Source organism: Fukomys damarensis, unplaced genomic scaffold, assembly GCF_012274545.1.
Source record: "Fukomys damarensis isolate Sample0158 unplaced genomic scaffold, DMR_v1.0_HiC HiC_scaffold_4, whole genome shotgun sequence".
Taxonomy (NCBI): domain Eukaryota; kingdom Metazoa; phylum Chordata; class Mammalia; order Rodentia; family Bathyergidae; genus Fukomys; species Fukomys damarensis.
Genome location: NW_022900916.1, coordinates 70530194 through 70544048, shown reverse-complemented (window position 1 = coordinate 70544048; position 13855 = coordinate 70530194). Strand labels below are relative to the sequence as shown.

Here is a 13855-nt window from a genome sequence, read left to right as displayed (position 1 = left end):
TTGGCATCGCTGTGTGAGCCTGTCCAGTGTTGCAGTCGGTTTATTCCCACCCACTCACCAAGGCTGTACTTGTTTATGTTGTTTTACACAAAGAAACAAACCCCAGGAAACTTCTAGGGCACAAGCCCCACTTGGTAACGGGCATTTCCATGAAAACTCCGTTTTAAGCCTTCTGTTTCTGTGGTTTTCCGTTCTGGGTTCTCGGTTACGCCACATGTTCCTCCTCAAGGTGGCCAGTGAGCAGCATCTTGCTGTGCCCGGTCTCCACTTGTCAGTCACCACCTCATCTGACGTTTCGGCAGCATTCGATGGGACTAATCATTTTTTTCAAAATAGTTTTTAAAATCCCGTTTGCCTCTGGAAATCAACACTGCTGTTCTTCATTTGACTCGTTGGCAGGCCCTTTCCTAATTTTTCTCCATAGGTGATTTCATCCCGTGCTTTAGTTTTCAGTATAACACATACCTTGTATGTTTTCAACCTCAGTCATTCTCTGATTTACATTTGTATGCATTTATTTAGTGGTCAAAAAAATCCTAAACTGCCTATATAAGACCACTTCTAGATTCTTCATGCCAAACCTGTTTGTTGTCTTTCTGTGCCAGACAGTCTCCAAAATTGATCTCCATCAATTTCCGCCCCTATTTATGTCAGTGCTGCTCAGAGCCATAGGCCAGTCTTCTCCCCTGTATCTCCTGCAAGCTTTAGTGACTGACTGGCCAGTAAAATGTGGTAAAAGTCATGGACATTTTGGAGGATTCTGTACTAGATCCCCTGATACCGTGCTGAAGTCTTCTTCTTGTCTGTCTCTTGCTTTGTTTAGAGGAATTCATTCTTGGGAACAGAGCTGAATTGTGTCAGCCCCATGTGGAAGGAGCTCCTGCCTGTTCATGCACGGCCGAGTTGTTGCTCCCTCAGAGGAGACCTGGAGACTTCCTGAACTCCATGCTTCCTGCTCCACAGGCCCCTCTCCACTTTTGAATTCTATTAACTTTAAGAAACGTCTTTCACATCCACTCTTCCTATCTTCTTACGTTCATGGTTTCTTTGAAGTTTTTGTCGTTACTGAGTGCTAGATGTTTGACTCTTCCTCCAAACCAGATGTTCTAAAGGAAGAAGCATCTCAGAAGCACTTGGGAATTTGTTGTTGTTGTCCCCCCCCCCACCAAAATATATAAGCTTCTTCTAACCCTGTTATACTTAAATTCTTCTCCATGGACCAAAGAATGTATATTTTTCTAGGAAAAATAACTTTTGTTACTTTCTCGATGCTGGGACATAATACCTGACAAGCACAAGTTAAAGGAGGAAAGGTTTATTTTGGCTCCAAGTCTGGAGTCGGCTGGCTCCAAGGCAGGGTGGCACAGCAGAGGGCCATTGCCAGGGAGAGCAGGGCGCAGTCCACCCAAGAGTACAGTGCCTCCATGAGTCAAGCACCTCCCCAAAGGTCACCTGTGCGCGTTTGGATGGGAGCGCTATCTACATATAAACCCTAACAAAATACGAAACTATTTTTCTGTTTAAATAATCCTGCCTATGATCACTACACTTTCAGAGTTCATAGATCATTTAATTTTTGTATTCTTTGAGTTTACTGGTATAATTGAGTTGTACATTGTGATCGCATTCATCATAGGGGATTTGTACCTGTACATGATGTACCTTGGTTCTTATTTTTTCCCCATTCCTCTTACCTCCCTTCCACGCCTCCATCCCTCCCTCTTTGCAGAAACTTTTTTTCCATTATTTTCTTTTCTCATTTTTTTCTTTCCCCTGCCCCTCCCCACTCGTTCCCCTTTCCCTTTGAACACTTTTTTTATTCCCCAATATCTATTATACATTTTAGTCCTCATTTGTACTTTGTTTCTCACACCAGAGAAGCAATTCGGTATTTACACATGTGTGTCCCATTTATCTCTTAAGCATATGGTCTCACACCTATGTAACAGCTAAAACTTGGAAACAGCCCATTTGCCCATCCGTTGGAAACTGGATAAAGAAGATGTGGTTTTTCTATAAAATGGAATATTACTCAGCCATAAAGAATGAGAAATTAGATTCATTCATAGGAAAATGGATACATATTGAGGATATACTCCTAAGTGAAATAAATAAATCCCACATGTGTAAATGCTGAATAGTTTCTCTGGTGTGAATAAACTATAATAGTACATAAGATCCTAATGAGATAATGGACAGTGTGAAATAGGAAGAAAGGGGCTAAAGGTATAGGGAAAGTGGGAAGGGTAGGGGAAAGGAAATAAGGGAAAAGAAAAGAATATGAGAAAATGAAAAAATGGAAATGAAGTGTTTGTAAAGGGGAAGGGGAGGAGGGGTGAAGGGAGGGCAGGGTCAAGGGGTAAAAGTGAGAACCAAGACCTGTCATGTAGAGGTACAAGATCCCAACAATGAATGTAACTGCACTGTATCCCTAAAATGTACCAATAAACTTAATGAGGAAAAAAAATGTGGTCTCAAGATGCATCCATTTAGCTATAAATGACCCTAGTTTATCTTTCTTTATAGCTGAGTAGCACTCCATTTTATATATTAAAAAACCCACATCTTCTTTATCCAATCACTAGTTAATGGACATTTGGAATGTCTCCGAGTTTTAGCTATTACAAATTGTTCCACTATAAACATGAGAGCACATATGTTGCTGTGGTATGATATTTTTAATTCTTTTGGGAAAATACAAAGAAGGGGAATAGCTGGGTCAAATGGAACTTCTAGCTTTATTTACTTATTTATTTTTGGTACTGGGGATCAAACTCAGGACCTTGCGCTTGCAAGACAGGTACCCAAACCACTGAGCTAAATCCCTGGCCCACAGTTTTAGTTTTATAAAAAATCTCTAAAGTATTTTCCACAGTGGTTGCACCAGTCTACACTCCCACCAACAGGGAAGAAGTTCTCCTTTCTCCTCACTATCCCACCAGCATTTGTTATTGGTAGATTGCTTGATAGCAGCCTTTATTACTGGGGTAAGATGGAATCTCAGTGTTGTTTTCATCTGCATCTTTCCAATGACCAATGACGTTGAACGTTTTTTCATATATTTATTTGCCATTTCTACCTCTTCATCTGAGAAATATCTGTTCATTTCAGATGCCCATTTTTGGATTGGATTTTTAAAATTTGGGGTCTAATTCTTTATATATTCTACATAATAGTTCTTTGAAGAACAGCTGGTAAAATTTTTTTCTCACATTATGAGCTGTCTCTTCAATCTATTGGTGATATCTCTTACTATGCAGAAGATTTTTAATAAGATGAAATCCCAGTCACTGATTCTTTGTGATGGTTTCCATGCCACCCAGTTTTTATTCATAAAGTCTTTGCCTATACCAATGTCCTCAAGAGTTCTACCCAACCTGTCTTCCAGAAGATTTAGTGTTTCTGATTTAATATTTAGATCTTTGATCCATTTCATTTTTAGTTTAGTGCATGGTGAAAGATATGGGTCTAGTTTTAATCTTTGGCAGGTTGAAACTCAGTTTTCTCAGCGCCACTTATGAAAGAGGCTACCTTTCCTTCGATGAGGATGTTTGACCCCTTTGTCAGAGATGAGGTGGCTGAGCGTGTCTGGAGCTGTTTCTGCATCTTCTAGTCTGTTCCAGATTTGCAGATGACATGATGATTAATTTTTGGATGACATGATAGTCTGCCACTGCCTGCTTGGCTGGCTGAAGGGTCCACTGAGTGAAAATGATGGCAGAAGATTAAGAAAAGGTAAAGAAATATACAAAAGAATAAAGAAAAATAAAGGTGGGGCCAGGTAGGGCTCTCCTGATGGAAGGAAAAGACCCCAGGCAAATGCAGCCCATTTATTTATAGTGGTAGAGATAAGGGAAGTGCAGGGGGAGCTAAGGGGGCTTGTCTGTAACCGGAGCCAGGAGAGTAGCTAAGGTCTGCAGGACGTGTGCTTGGTGGTTTTCTGGCGAATGGGAGGGGAGGAAGACAGTCCTCTTCTGGGCCAGGCCTTGCTCCACCTTGCCTCATTTTCACCTGTCCTCAGCGAGGCCCAGCCTCGTCCCGGGAAGAAGTGAACACTGGGAGCCCTGACTCATCCACAGGAGGAGGAGAGTTAGGCCTGACCTGAAACTCTACAGTGCAGCACTCCCAGCGGCACTCCGTATAGAAGAGCCCAACACTCCACCAAAAGATTTCTAGACTTAGTAACCGAATTCAGTAAAGTAGCTAGGTCAACACTCAAAAATCGATAGCCTTCCTATACACAAATAACAGACTCACTGAGAGGAATTGGGAAAACAACACTTTTCATTATAGCATCAAAAGAAAAAAAGAGAAAACCTACAAATCAGTCTAACAAAGGAAATGAAAGATCTCTATTTTGAAAACCACAGCACTCTGAATAAAAGAGATCAAAGAAAATATCAGAAAATGGAAAGGCATTCCTTGTTCTTGGTTAGGAAGAACCAGAATAGTGAAAATGGCCATCCTACCAAAACTGTTACACAGATTCAATGAAATCCCGATCAAAATTCCAACAGCATATCTCACAATTAGAGAAAACAATCCTAAAATTCATTTGGAACCAGAAGAGATCTAGAATAGCAAAGACAATTCTGGCAATAAAGGTGAGGAAGGAGTATCACAATGCCTGACCCGAAACTATACTCCAAAACTATTATGATAAAAACAGCGTGGCACCAGCAAAAGAACAGACTTGAGGATCAATGGAACAGACTAGAAGCTGCAGATCATTTTTTAAAAGTTAGAATTATCTTTGAAAAATGCTAATTTTTCATTGTGTAAATATTAACAAATAAGCAGTAAATAAATATTTAAACCTCTTACTACGATCTATTAATGCTTATGTTCTTCAAAGTGCCTAAGGCAGGGAAAGAGTAACTAGAGAACAAAGGCTTCGTGTTGCATGAATTTGCGTATTTAAAGAATTCACTGTATTACCTTATCTCTCATTTCAGTATATGAACTTCCGAACGTGGGACATTTCTTGGGGAATGTTTGCATCTTCTGGTGGCATTTTGGAATTATTACTCCAAAGTGGTCTTCAGTACTACTGTTGAATGTGCCAGACAAATCAGGGCTCCACTTAAACATTTGCCGTTTCTCTTCAGGAAAACGTCCAGATCATTGTGAAACGTCATTTTGGAAGGCCAGTCTCGCAAAAGCCCGTCTCTTCCTGCCTGCACTCCCAAACACAAAACACACATGTGCAGGTGTACACATGCACTCATGTGGCGAGCATACACCCCCCCACACACATAATCACATGCGTACACTCACATGTTTGTAGGTCCACACACACATGTGTACGCACGAACACAGACACATGTGTACTTGTCCGCCTGGTGCCTTCAATTTTACCTTCGTCGGTCTGTCTGGGGCCCTTGGTAATGTTGGTCTGTTCAGCAGACCCTACTCTAAAGGGAGAGCCTCCTTGTAGACTCCTTCCTCCTGGGTGATGCATGTAACCCCAATACCCGCCTCTCTGCACACGTACTGTGTTCTCATCCGTACAACAAACAAAGCCTGCGGAAGGGCTACAGAAAAGTGATCGAGGGAAGGGTGTGAACTGCTCTTTGGTAGCCCCTGATCAGATGCACGTCGATGTGACGTGAAACATTCGGTTGTTAAACTGCAACTTGCATCTAATAATGAAACCTGGGGCTTCCCTTTAGCTATCAGTGTATATTTCTAGTAATTTCTTAATTTTGCTTTGCAAAAGTATCTGTGATAGATGGAAAAGACGATCTATTTTTAGCCGGAGCCAATTCGAGAAGCACCATGCTACATACACTGGAAAAAAAAAAAAAAGTGTGGACACAGTTATTTTGTCTGGCTTTGGAGGTATGTGAGTTGTTAGGGACCAGAACCTTCAGGGTTCAGCACTGTGTGAAGGTTGAGAAAAATGTAAGAAATGTTTAATTCTTCAGAGACTGTTGTTAATAATTCCGGATGCCAATCGGCACACAGTCTTGGTTTTATGGGCTCTCAGGAGTGCAGACAGAGCAGCTGCCCAGCACGGTCACGCCTGCTCTCCAAGGAGCAGACCCTTGGCTTTGGGACTGGGGAGATGAAGATCATGGCTAGCTTTCAAGATCTTACAACGTGGGGAAATCCCCACAAAGTCAGTGAGTGATCCAATTCACAGGAAACTTACTTTCATATTTTTTTGAAAAATGCGCATTAGTGAAATGGAGATTTGAGTCCCACAGTGAGGTCACCATAGAAGTTTCAAGGCATCACACAATTCTTCCCTCAGTGGCTTGCAGTTAGCTGCCTCGTTTTCTATGAAGAGCAATTTTTCCAAGAGAAAATGATACAGACATCACTCCCAGGCTGTATTATAATTAGAGCCAATGCTACAATGAGCACAGGAGAATGTGTCAAAGCAATCCCCAATCCTGTCTCCAAATCTGTGATCTCACTACTGGAATTAAGATGAAACTTTTAAATTACCACTTCATAAATCTGGGTAAATGGTGTTCTTTGTAAGAGAACAATTGCCTTAAAGGTCTGTCTTTTCTTGCAAAGAGCTAAGTAAAGACAAAAGTCTTAACAGTAACTCTCAGTGACAACAAAAATCTATGAACAAGCTGGTTGAGATGCGTGTCTAGTCAGTGCTTCTTTAACAGCTGGGAGAAACACGATAATAACATATCTTTAATGGTGAAAATTTATATCATGAAATGTTTTGGGAAAAGAATTATGACCTTATCCATTGATAAAGATTACAAGCCATCTAATTCTTTTTAATGAAATGCATATCCCATGACTTTGTCAAATATATATATTGGGGAGTTCACACTGTTATTTTTAATCTGCTTTTGTATTTACCTGCTCATTTTTCACTGACCTTGGTTCAGTCCGTGAAAAATTCAGCATTTGTCAAAAACAAAAAACCAAAAAACAAACCTTTTTCTGTAGAACCGGGGATTGAACTCAGGGCCATCCCACGTAGCTGCAGCCCCAGCCCTTTATTTCTGGTTTTATTTTGAGACAGGATCTTTCTAAGTCACTAAATTGCCTTGGGGTGAACTTGCAGTCCTCCTGCCTCAGGCTCCCAGAGTGCTGGCATTACAAATACGTACCACAATACCTGACTAAAAATACATTTTCTTAAAAAAAAAGGAAAGTAGGATTTCTTACTAAAATGACAAATCAATTCTGAAAAATCCTTCCAAGTTACCTTTGAAATCTTAGAAATCTCTGCTAGAGATACATCAGAATTTTTTTTTTCAAAATATTGTGTGATAACCATTAAATGAGACAAAACGTATGTTCTGTGCTTCTGATAGGGATGAAATTATCCTTTGGTTGATGGGCCATAGCTGAAACACACCTTTTCTTTTCTTACCAACTTCTTACTCTGAAATGTGTTTCCTCTATGCAGCCAACTTCAGATTTGGAGTCTCAGGTTCTCTTATGGGACCTGGGGGCCCTGTGGCTTCTCAGCAGCCCATGATGTGTGTGCTCCACCATTGGTAGTTGGGGAGTCTTGTGCGGGCTTGTGCTGGATCCCAAGTGGTCCAGCTCCCCAGTTGCTGTTAGGAGAGGGGTTAATTGCCCTGGTAGTCTTCTGTCTATGATCTAGGTTTGGGGCTGTGGGAGAGACAGAGCCACCTGAAAAGCAGAAGTTTCCTAGGGCCCTGGACATAAGTTTGTGACAATGCAAAAACTACTAAACACAAAGTGATGGAGTGCAGCAGTGTTTTGGAATAGGAGTTACATCCTGCCTGAATGATGAATTTCTATGTATCCTTCATTTGTTCCCCAAACCTTGAGCATATATGAATGTGTCAGGAACTGTTCCTGGGTCCCACAGGTCCCACAATGAATGTGACAGGGGAAAGTCCCTGCACATAGGGTCATTTTATCCAGTGGGCGACATAACTGTCTTTTCTCGTTCTCCTGGTGAATCTCAGAACGGTGTGAATCCTCACTATAAAAGTAGAGCTCATTTCTGGAAAGCTGCAGACACTCTCAGGCTCAGCCTTATCTCTTCTCCGTAAGCCAAAGAAGTGAACAGGATTCTGTCCTGAGACCGTCCAGGCCTGGGGAAGAAAAGTCCCTGAGAGTCAAACCCTGGAGACCATCTGGAGGAAGCACAGGCAATGGGTCGGGAGCAGCCTTTGAAAGCGGGTCAGCCACTGTCTGCCGCAGGCTTGTGGGAATTGCTCAAGAGGAAGAAACAGCTAGAGAGAAGCAAGTGCACATATATGTTTTTAAAGTAGCTTGCAACCAAGACAACACCAATTATTTAACCACAGTAAAGCAACCAGCAGTCAAACCACACTGATTATTTAACCGCATATCCAAGTGCTGAACACAGCCATAGCAGCCACGTTAATTTAATGTAAATATCCTCCGTAACTAGCCCAGCAATGGGGCAGGAGCTGCTGCAGGAACGGCTCCTCACCTTCCCTTGTCTTAGCTCCAGATGTCTGGGGCTGAGAAACTGGCTGCAATCCAACCAATATCTTCCTTTTTTTTTTTGTCCTTTTAAATTTTTGTTTCTGTAAAATCTGAGTCATTCCTCTTTGGCTGATCTGCAGTCTCCCTGTGCACGCTTGCTCAGGGAGACATTTCCCTGGGTCAAGTCTGCTCTTTTATGTTAGTCCCCACCTATCCTGTTCATTTCAGTCTCCTTCCTCACCTCAGTGATTCCCAGAGCGCTGGATTCCTACCCCATCATTTGTCTTTAATCATTATCTGTAAGCTGCATCCTCAGGAGTGCTATCAGGAAAACAACTTCCTTCCTTGCTATTTGCAATGACGCGTTCCACAACAGGCCAGAATTTACTATAAAGTAGTCCCTTTCACCGAGAAATGCCAGCCTCAGGAACCTTATTCTTGTCGGAAACACGCAGTCCCACGCTCCCTGCCACAGGTATGGCATCGGACTTGAGGTCGGCCATCCATTGATGTCTGGCATCTCGTCTGATTCCTGCCTTTTTGGATCTGAACCAAGCAAAGCCGAGACTGAAATGAAGAGTGGCATAGATTCAGGACTGGCTGACAGGAGGGCTGCTTGCCCACACAGCAGGTTGGATGGAGAGAGGAATAGCTGAGGAGGACCCTGTGGCCCCCCAAAGTTAAAAGTGAAGTAACTGGCCACTGGATACTTCCCTGAAGGAAGGAAAGAGGTTCTCACTTCCTGTCTGTGATCTTGTTTATTTCCCACGAGGCCAGTTTCTGTCTCAGATAGTAAAACCATGAAATTGTCGCTGTATCTTCATATTAATTGCAACTCAGCAGATTATAGGGCAAGATCAGGCTCAGGTATCATTTTTTTCCTCAGGGCCTAGCTTTTCTCTAGACATGGGATCATTTTCAATATGATGCTTCTGAAAAAAACACGCATCTTACATTATGTGTAGAGAGGTGTCCTAGACACAGCACAACAAATTTAATGGGAACTTGAACTTCTGAAAGTGAGTCGTGGAGCTGCTGTATATTTAAAAAAATTCCACAGTGCCATTTATGCCCAGTCAGCTCCTGCTATATCTCACCAATGGCAAAACACAATATTGGTGGACAGAAACTGCCGCCTTTGGGATATTCAGGGCTGTATTTTTACTTCTCCAGCTCAAACGGACCAAAGTTTTAGTGGTGGGACGTTAGCTATCTCTTGGGAAGGCTAAGTTTGAGATGTTCTTTGAACACCGAGTGTGCCATGAATCCTGATACATCAATTTTATAAGAAATACCCAGCAGATCAGTAGAGTACACTCCCAGGTGTGTCTGGCCAGGTGATGGAGGTGTGGGTGACTGCACATGTCTCTCACCTGCTCCTCTCTGGCACTGTCCCCTGCTGTGCTTCCAGCTGCCTGGAACCAAGTGGCTTTGCCGCACCATGTCCTTCTGCCTTAAAGCCTCGCCACCCAGGAATGGATCTGCCAAAAGGATGAGCTAAATCAAACCTTTCCTCCATTAAATTGTGGGTGTTGGGCTTTGTGTATACAGCAATGGAAGAGTAACATGTACACTGAGTAATTTTACAGATATGGAGGTCCTATGTGGGATTGAAAATACCAAAAAGCACATTTATAGAAGGAAGCGGCATGTCATATCCAGTGTTGCTAAAAGTTCAACCAAGATGAGGAGTGAGACGTGACTACCGTGCAGAACAAGATCTTATTAGTGACCAAGAAACAGTGCATAAAATAATGAGATAAAACCTGATTATAGCGAATGAGGAGAACCAAGGGGAGGGGCAGAAAAGGAAAGACCAACTTTTCAATGAGTTTTCTCAGAAGCACAAAAGTTTCTTGCTGAGGCCTCCTCAGGAGGTGCTGCTATTGGCATAGATGGTGCAAACAGCCAGGATTTGGACCTAAGCCTTCCCCACCATGGACTGATTCAATGGTCCTATGAGAGTTCATTCAACTTACTGAGACTTTGGGTTCCTTGGCCAGTAGAACGGAGTTAAGATCAGGAATCATTAACTGAAGAATTGGCCTTCAGAATATTATGCACATAGTAGGTAAGAAACCACAGACAAAATGATTTATTTGCCTGATACTGTATCTCTGAGTGTACACTATGTGCTAGCTTAAAAAAAATGCATATGCTTTTGTGTACCTTTTGGTCACTGCTGATCTTCTGAGCACCTGGCGCAGCACTGCCGTTTATGAGCCTGAGCACCTACCAAACCTACTCAGAAACCTCTTGGCTCAGCTGAGGTGGGAAGGTCTCTGCCCTCCACCATGAACATCTCCCAACCAAACAAAGCTCTGCTGAGTTGTTTCCCAAATGTAGATTCCAAGTCCTCTCTCAGACTTACAGGAGAACACCTTTTGGGGCATGGGCCAGAGAATCTGTTCTTAGCACTGTTTCCAGTAATTTTTTTCCATGCATTGGAATCCATGGAATCTGCCAAGGAAATGTGAATGCTTGTAGGCGTTTCTGACCAGATGGGTGACAAGAGATTAGCATTTTCAGATTAATCTGGCAGCAATTATTTGGACTTCTGTGACAGGCGAAGGGCAGAAGAGCTGATCAAGGTGAAGCTGCAGCTGGCCAGGGTGAAGACTTTCATGGTATCAGGACAGCAATGAATAGAGAACACAGGGCAGGTGAAGAAGAGACTTTTAGGTTGGGATTGGCAATAACAGTGGCTCGTGCCTGTGATCCTAGTGATTCGGGAGATGGATGCAAGAGCACCACAAGTTCAAGGCCGGCCCAGGTGCTTCTGTCTCAAACAACAACAACAACAACAACAACAAAAACAAAAACAAAAACAAACAAAAAAACAAAGTCTTTGTAGATAGGGAGGGAAGGTTGAGGGGAGGGCAGGGGAATGGGGAAAATATAAGAACCAAGATTGGTTATGTAAAGGCACCAGTTTCCAACAGTGACTGTCATTATATTCTATACATTCAATATGCCAATAAATTCATTAAAGAAAAGAGAAAAAAGTGGGGGTTGAGGGTGCTGCTCAGTGGAAGAGCACTTGCCCAGTGTGTTCATTTCTTGGCACTGCAAACCAAAACAACAGCGCAGAAACGTTAGCAGTGTTCAGAGTGGAGGTAACGAATCCAGAGGAAGAGAGGAAGGCTCTGGGGTCTGAGGCGGTGCCGCCCCGGGCTCGTTTTCCTCTGCCTCACATTCCAGGTGGAGCCTGAGTAGTCACCATCTCCGTCTGGCGTCTCCAACATGAGCTTGCATTTTAATGGTCCTCAATTTCTCCTGTCTCAGCGAATAGCGGCCGTCCTCTTTGTTTCTCAGGACAGGGTTCCAGAGTGACTCCCGACTTCTCAATTGTTTGCACAGCCCAATAAGCAGCTTTTTCAGCTTTGCTTTCTAAACTGATCACCTGTCTTTCTGTTTTCCACTGCAGCACCACCGTAGCCTCCTCGTTGGACAGGTCCTGTCTCTGCTCTTGCCTCTCCGAGTCTATCCAAATCCTGACACTCTCTGTTTACCTCCCTTCGGTGGCCCCCAAGATCACTGCAAGTGAATGGCCCTCCAGAGAGGCCCAAAAGGTCCGAGCCTCACTATGTCCCTGACCCCATGTCCGCTCACAGCCTGTGAGTATCTGCTGCACATATCCAGCCTGCCAAACACCATCCTGTCCCTTTGCTCCTGCTCTTCTCCTGGTACTGGTGGATGAACTCCTTCCATTTGGCTCCTCTTCTGCAGGCCTTCAAGTGTTCAGTTTTTTTGTCTTGAATGCCAGCCTCCCAGAAATCCACAGGACGGACAGTTATTATTATTATTACAAAGAAGTCCCTGTCACATCTTCGCGGAAGTCTCCCAGGGCTCCCCACATGAAACGATACGATTGCATAAATAGCTGTGACTCCGCCTTGGCCTGCTCACGTTTTTAGTTGGCTGTCAGCTGTCGGTACACCATATATCTATTTTTTCTATCATATGTCTCCTAGACAAAGAAGATACAACTCATTTGTCTGCTTTGTTTGGTCCTGGATCCCTGAGCTGTCAGCGGAGACTGGCATGTGTGTGAGCAGAGACCCTCACAAAATATCTGTTGAGTAACTTGCAGGATTGATTTTTGAGGCAGCAGAGCTACTGGCAAAGAACATGGTTTCACATCTTGCCTCTGCCTGCTGTTCTGTGTTGATTCTTGTACAGGCTGCTTGCACCTCCTGGCTCTGATGTGATGATAATAAGAGCAATCTGTGACTGTTTAAATGTGGCTGAAAGTTCTCTGCCCTCGCTTCTAAGGAGAATGAGGTCTATGTCCCTTGTTCCCCTTTGACTCTGAGCAGGTGGCTGCCTTCTTGAGCAGTGAAATACGAAGGAAGGAAGGCTCCAGGGATGGGCATGCGAGGCAGTCAGCTTCTGCCTTGCTTACTGGAGCCTTTGGTCTTGAGCTCAGAGCTACCATGGAAGCAGTCCAAGTGCTCTGAGGCCACCATGCTGTGAGGCCCCCAAGCTGTGTGGAGAGGTTACACATGGTTCCTCCAGCCCTTAGTTCTGACCGAGCTGAGCCTTGAGTAGCCGGAGGCAGTTGGCCAGGTCACTTCCAACCAAGACCTCACATACAGAGTAGGAAGGAGCCATTCCTGTCTGGATCTCTGTGTCCTGTATGGTTTCTTGCTCTGAACAATCTGTGGGTATGGTAAAAATGGTCGCTCTCTGTGGTGCTCAGATCAAATGAGTTAGTTGTGCAGCAAAAGAAAACTGGTACCTCACTTCAAGAGCTGTTCTGAGAACTAAAGGAGCTATTATATGTAAAATGCTTACAGCCACGTAAGGATTGCTAAATAAACATAGCGCCTGTCGTTACTGTCAGTAAATTAAAACTGATAATGATGGGAAAATGTGAGGAATCACTTAATAAAAACATTCTTCTCTTACCCAACCTTGAAACTTAATTTGAAACTCATCGATTGCATTGTACTCCCCTAGACCAGTTCGTTTCCTCAGGTAGAAACTGTACAATCGTGTCTTTAGTACGATACCTGGAAATCAGATGCAGTGAGGCCCTAGGAGGAGCAGAGCCTGTAACGCGAGGCTGTGGACAGGTCCTGTTCAGTCTGTGTTCCTCTGGGCACCTAGCAACAGCGCAACGCCCAAAGTCAGCGGTACACAAATGTCTGCCTCACTCATTTGACAGATGAACTCGTGTTCATTGTTATATAAACTCTGGAAAGCATTGCTTTTTTTAGTATTTTCTCCATTTTTGCCTTGAAATTTGTAGTATTCGCTGAAAAGTTGATCGGTAATCTCATAAAACTTAAATTAATGTTTATAGATTACGTGGCCGGCATTGTTGAGAACGTACGGCGTAGCGTAAACATGGAACTCTTGCACAATCTTTTTCTGGACTTGTGCTCTTTTGAACTGAGTTCAAATCTAAACTAAGCAAGGCCACACAGGGCGTTAAAACAAA

The 13855-nt window shown here is 43.3% G+C and overlaps 1 long non-coding RNA gene across 1 annotated transcript; it reads right to left on the bottom strand.

Annotated features, from left to right (window-relative positions):
* Nucleotides 1-8855: 8855 nt before the first annotated feature.
* On the bottom strand, nt 8856-13493 carry LOC117283478. The gene is made up of 3 exons (XR_004514455.1): nt 13425-13493; nt 9783-9890; nt 8856-8976 (listed from the first exon to the last, which is right to left on the bottom strand). It is a non-coding gene; the product is annotated as an uncharacterized LOC117283478 (long non-coding RNA).
* Between the last annotated feature and the right edge of the window lie 362 nt (nt 13494-13855).